Below are 6,229 nucleotides of genomic sequence, written 5' to 3' on the forward strand. Positions count from 1 at the left end.
CTGCTGATACTCATCAACTTATGCTTGAAAACCCCTCAAATGTTCTTTATGAATTTGTGTGGTATTTTTGCTTTATATAAATATTTTTAAAGAATTTTTACTATTAGAGAAATTGAGATAACAAGTGATTACTCACTTGGTTTTTTAAACTATGACTCAGTGTTCAGTTCTAAGGAAATTCTCACAATAAGGAAGAGTCATTTCAGGCAAATACCTGCTGTCTGAGAGCTGACTGATGTTTCTCAAGGTCTTCTAGTCTACACAAAAAAAAAAGAAAAAACATAAGTTTCTGAATCATGAATACAAGCCAGAATGAGAGAAGACAGTTTCTTTCTATCCCTTTGTCTTAAATTTAGGAAGTTTGTAACTGGCACCAACAGTAAGAAGAGCTCACAGAATATTTGAGTGATTAGATGGGCTTCAAGTAACAGCTGTTGAAGCAATAAAGGTGAAAAGAAAAAAAAGAAAATCCTAGAATGGAAGGACAATGAAAGAACCAGTATTGATAGAAAACAATTTAGCCAAATACAAATTTCACTGCATGACAGTGATCTTACTTCTACCTTTATTAAAACTACTGACAAACTACTATCTCTCCCATATAACCTGGTATTATATTCATTGTTCGAAGGCTTGGTAGCAAGACTACTGAGAAGGGAGTTCATATTAAGAAATGTTTTTACTTTATGAAAGAAACTTTTCCACTTTTAAAAGAATTGTTTCTCTCTCTATAACCATAGTTAATCTAAATACCAATATTCACAGTAAATGCACATATGCAACTATAAGATTCTAAATTAAATGCTTGCTTCTTTTTAGCCTTTTAGAAACATACAGAAAATACAAAATTAATTACTACCTTAACTTTTGAAATACAGTTTGAGTTAAACACACCATACATCCTTGTAGTGCTGTTCTATCCAATTTAGGAACGATTGTTTTATCATCAAGAGGGCACACTGTTCATTCTGCTCAGTGTTGGCCATAGAATTCTTTGTATCACTACCTCCTAGAGGAGAATTGCTGTAGGCGTCTGTGGGTAACAACTGTTAGAAGTGGCCAATCCACTTCTATCAGTTACAGTGGCCTTTAATTTAGAATTAGGCTGCATATATTTTGCTGGCTCTATGGCAACTAAAATTTTAGAAAATCCTGAAATGCTAACTTCAAAGTACTATGCTAAAGCTCAGCTTAAAGCTAACAAATTGATTAAAATGAGGTAAAAAGAGCAAGAGCTAGAAATCCACACAAGTAAGTGTTAAGTTACGTCTTAAAAAGCAAAACAGCAATATGCAGAACAGCGACAATTTGGTACCAACACTCTCTCTGTAAAGATTTTTCAAGCCTTTCCTTCTGCTGAACAAATTCTTCCAAAAGTACAGAAGCAGGATTTATCTTCTCCTTTGCTCCTCATGTCTCCTCTCTATAGATAAGGACAGGAAAAAATCTGTTAGAAAAAAAAGAATTCAGGTAGTCTTGAGTTGCAGTCCACACTAACTCTCTTCTAAGCAAGCGCTTGTACTTTGATTTAGCAGCTGTGCAAGCTCTCATGAGTGTTATGGATTTATACTGAAGGGCTCCATGTGAGTAGCTTGTGAACACCGAAAGCAGAAACTTTCCTGGACCTGAGGGCCTGCTACAAGCAACTTATCTGTTTAGTATGAAACTAACCAAGCCTCCTGGGTTATTCTGTAATTCTGGTTTTGCTGCAGTTCTTGCTCCCCTGGTACCTTCCACACACTTGGAAATAGATTTTGAAGTATGCAAGAAGAAAATTTATTCTAATCATCCTTTCCCCACTGCCCTTTTTAAACACATACACCCCCACACAGGAATTTGGAAAAGCATAATTATAAAGTGTAATCTTAATTTTCACATTTTGTTTAGACGAACTTAAAGTGAGTAATTATTAACAATTGGATATGCTTTCTTACATTTGACAATATACATTCTGCAACCCAGCGTGAGGTTCAAAGTAGCCAAGTAGAACAAGTCAATGGCTGGCACTCATAAGCTTGAAAAAGAAAGCCTAAGTGGATTAGTATGCAGAGCATTAGGGCATTGAAGTATTTTTCAAAATTAACTCCCTACAAGGAGGGTTGGAGGATTTTTTACCAGAATTTTTTAAAGAAAAATTTTAATTTTTTTTTTGCAGAAACCTTGAAAAGAACTAAAGAGGAAGCTGAGGCAATTTTATGTAAGAGGAAGATAAATAAGACTCTTCATAAACCAGTGACAAAGTTGAGAAAAAAGGTAGTGTGAATCTGTATGCACTTTCAGATGAGTCTGGAGAATGGATAGATCAAATATACTGGCTTTCCTCCCCATCTTCTGAGTGATGACTCCTTGCACTGTTTCTATGCCTGCTCTTGAGGGACAGAACTCTTCTGCAAATACTTTTTGCCAATTTTAAAGTCAATAATCCCCCTGGTATATGGGCTGCCTGCACATTTTTCTGTTTATGTATTAACTTCAGTTTACTCTCCTACTGCAGAAAGAAATCTGAGATACACCTGCCAAAGACTACCTTTACTGTCATTGAAAGAGGAAAATACATGTGCATTAGAGATGGAAAAATAGACCCTGTTCCCCTTTGGCAGGGTCCTTTATGTTAGCTCCTCTTTAACATATCGATAAAGCTGATCTGAATCTTTCAGAATGGAAATTTCTAGCTTTATGTCAACGAATCAATTCTTTAAAAACCAACAAATTTTACAGTAAAGCCAACACCCGTAATCTGCCTGCAACTCTTTGGTCTCTGATCTGAATATTTTTTGTAAAAGCATAGTTCCAAAAAGCCTTTTAACATATGCATGAAAACCGCTAATTCTCTTTCACCCATGTTTTTTTAAAAAGCTAAAACACTTTGCAACCTTTATTATTTATAATTGAGTATAATCTTAATTGTTTATCTTTTCTCTTTTATTTTCATTTTCCTCCCTTACTTAAAGCAGGAGGTTTTTTTTGCTTTTTTTCAGTGTGATCTCTTGAATAAGCAAGGCTTAAGCTGATGAGATCTGTGTGTGTAGTTAGGATGGATCTTATCTAAATTTGCAGTATATGGAGCTATCTGGAGAAGTCATCCTAGGACCCCTAATCTCATTGGAGATTGAGGCACTTTAGGAGGCAGTTTGTCAGGCCTATTCCGCAACAAACTTTTGGAAGAGAGGAATTGCACTGTAGTCTCTGTAATATAACTTCCTTGACAGCTAAAAAAGCCTGGAGAGATTGCTTTTGCTGTGCATACCTGTACTATTAATTACATTTTGCCAATTAAATCCCTCCCTGTCCCTGTATGAATTCCCCCACTCCTTTCACTCCAGTAAGCTATTAACAATTTTACCACTTCTAAATATATCTGACAGAAGAAGAAAAAATTGTGAAGATTTTTTTCTGCAAGTTTTGTGCAAAACAAGGGCTAGAGAAGCATTCTACTAGTACCTGCATGCAGGAAAACTGCAAACATAGGACTCAGCTATAGACATGAAATAAACAAAAAGAAATGCTATGAAAACCAATAAACTATGCTATTAAAAATGAATCCAAAGAAAAGATCCAAAGCCATTGCATCTGATACTTGTTTACTTTATAAAGGCTTTCCAATATTTTTATAGTCATGAAAAAGAATTCACTGATTGTGAGGCAGTATAACAGGATGTTGACCACTAGAATGTAATGAAGCAATCCCTAATAAAATGCATCTGTAGAAGCAGCAATTTATGATCTCAGGAAAAGAAATGTCCATTTGCTAGTTCAGAACCATATTTTATTTCATTTTTTCAAAGAAAAATACAAATTTTACAGGGTAGAAGGTTCAGGGATCTTTTTATGTAGTGAAAACCACAGTAATTAAAGCCATGAATTTATAAACTATGTATGAAAATAATTTTCTCTTATTAATGACAACAAATGCTGACACCAACATCATCAAGACAGAAATAAAGGATTTAACTCTGTTTTCTTTTAATAGTTTTTATTTTTACTATTTGAGCTACACTATATTAAAGATCATAAAATTAGACATGATGCAATCATCTCCTTGCTACACCATTTTACTACTGCTGCCATCTGCTGCATGGAATAGTTTCCAAGAGTATTTCTTACTAAGCTGGTGAATGATTCGTTTTGGAGATAGATGTTTACGTGGATATGGCAAATTGCTTTTGTTTATTCCTCTAACTTGAAATGAAGTTTATTTGGTAGCAGAGTAATGTGAATTTTACAGTAGGACTTAAAATTGTCAAAGTCAATAAATTATTATCGAAGATGATATGATATATGATATATAGAAGAAATGTATTCTCAAATTTGTTTTGCAAAGTAGAATGACTTACTTCAAGAGATATTTTGACTCAATTAAACATGCTGAAATATCCACAACATTAATGTTAATGTCTTTTAAAATGTCATCTCTCAATGAATGTTATAAATGAGGAGGCAGTAAGAACAGAAGATCCAACATGAACAGTCTATGAATTCATATCCTTCTCCAGTACAGTTTGTTTCCAACATTTCTCTTTCTTACTCTGTTGGGGAAGATGAAACAGGAAAGTCTTATAAATATGATTGCCTGACAAAAGATTTTGGGAATATGAAAACTACAGGTGACATCGAAATGAAGGCCACTTTTGAAATACCAAATCTTAGTTACTGAACAACTGGAAAACAATGGTATGGCCGACTGAAGGTAATCCCCTCTTGATGGAATAATACCCTCTGCTTGCAAGCAGGTCCAAGGGTCAGAGCAGACCCTACTAGCTCAGCAGAAGGGGTCCAAAGAGTAGTTTTTAGAAGTTAAGATGTAACACTCTATGGTAATATAAGAACTCTTATAGGCTGTATGTAAATGCTATAGGATTTGTATCTTGTATTAGATTGGTTAGTGACAATTAGAATATTCAGTACAGAAGATGATTTATTGTATTGTACCAAGACTTCACTATTCCTCTCTTACTCTTCGCACACTCTTACACTCTCTCTCTCTCTCTCTCCTTACTTACTTGCTTACTCTCTTGCTCTCTTGGGCCTGCTCAGAGCTGCCAGCTGCAGCTCTAAGCAGTGCCCCTGTACCCACGCCCTTTGCAATAAACCGCATGTTCCAAGATCTGACTATAGAGATCTCTCGTCTCCGTCCGTCCCTACATTACTCTTTCTTTTTTTTTTTTTTAAATCCATCTATCCATCTGTACATCCCAGAAGAAAGTGCTACTCTTACATACCACACTCCCAACAATAATAAACCTATTATCTGCGAAGATGTAACCTGCACTGCAGGGTAGCCCAGTTATATTGTGATGTAACATACCTTTGAAAACACACCCTCAAATGGGTACAGGTCCAACTACTTATTCATTTAGCTAATAAAAGGCATAGACAACTACGTGATGCAAGTCACAGAATCTTAACAATATCCTAAAAATGAAACATTTTTATTTTTACAGCACAAACCTTAGCTTAAGCTCATCAGTAATTTAGCCTCTAACTTGCATTTTCTGAAAGATCCATGATTTTGTTGAAAACCCTGCAAAAGTCCATAGCTTTTATCTATTTTATTCTGTTTAATAAGCCTCTGTATTTTTAATTACTTTTTGACTGGAATAACAACAAACTCCAAGGCAAACTGTATGAAGAGAAGGATAGAAAGTGAAATTAAAGGAATAACCCAGAGCAGAGGACCATAAGGGCTAAGAAAAGCTCTACGGGCCCTAAGCATTGCTTTACCTTGCTCAGCATTATGTCATAGCAGCAGAAAATGCTGTTCAGACAGTGCATACAAGCCTGACACTGTTTGGGGTCCACTCCCCTCACACCTAGCACATGCAGTCATTAGAATGAGCTGTTAGGCAGCACACCCATGATTGTTGCCTTTAGTACATCTTATAAACGTTTTCCACACATTTAGCCAATTCATCTTCCCACTGCCTTCATAAGATCCTGTGCTAAATTTTTTTTTTAATTCCCTACCTAGTGTGTAAACTAGGATTTTCTTTCATCTCTTTAAAATCAATTTCCTCTTAACTTTTCCTTACTCCTTTTTAGTATACTGTAAAATTCAATCAATAACAGCTCTGTATCCATTTTATTCGCAACCTTCATGTTTTTGTAATAATTACCAGTATCTCTCCTCAGCTTTTTCCAGTCCAGATTTAGGTATTTTCCTTCTAGTTTCTCTCTCATAAGAGAATTGTTCTGTCCCTAAATAATTGTGCTTGCCTTTGTATCCATTCAA

At 35.3% G+C, this 6,229-nt stretch overlaps 1 protein-coding gene across 4 annotated transcripts in view; it reads right to left on the reverse strand.

Annotated features, from left to right (window-relative positions):
• Positions 1–1,378, reverse strand: part of SLC39A12 (solute carrier family 39 member 12) — a 42,385-nt gene extending 41,007 nt beyond the window's left edge. For 2 of the 4 annotated variants that reach the window (XM_017729200.1, XM_017729198.1), the window contains exons 1-2: positions 1,320–1,376; positions 215–257 (exon numbers count right to left, since the gene is read on the reverse strand). The gene's annotated coding sequence lies outside the window, so the exon portion shown is untranslated. Of the gene's footprint in view, positions 1–214; positions 258–1,319 lie in introns of all 4 variants that reach the window. The other 2 variants (XM_017729202.1, XM_017729201.1) reach the window with 2 other exon arrangements.
• Between the last annotated feature and the right edge of the window lie 4,851 nt (positions 1,379–6,229).

The sequence above is a fragment of the Corvus brachyrhynchos genome, unplaced genomic scaffold, assembly GCF_000691975.1.
Source record: "Corvus brachyrhynchos isolate BGI_N302 unplaced genomic scaffold, ASM69197v1 scaffold142, whole genome shotgun sequence".
In the NCBI taxonomy this organism is placed as follows: domain Eukaryota; kingdom Metazoa; phylum Chordata; class Aves; order Passeriformes; family Corvidae; genus Corvus; species Corvus brachyrhynchos.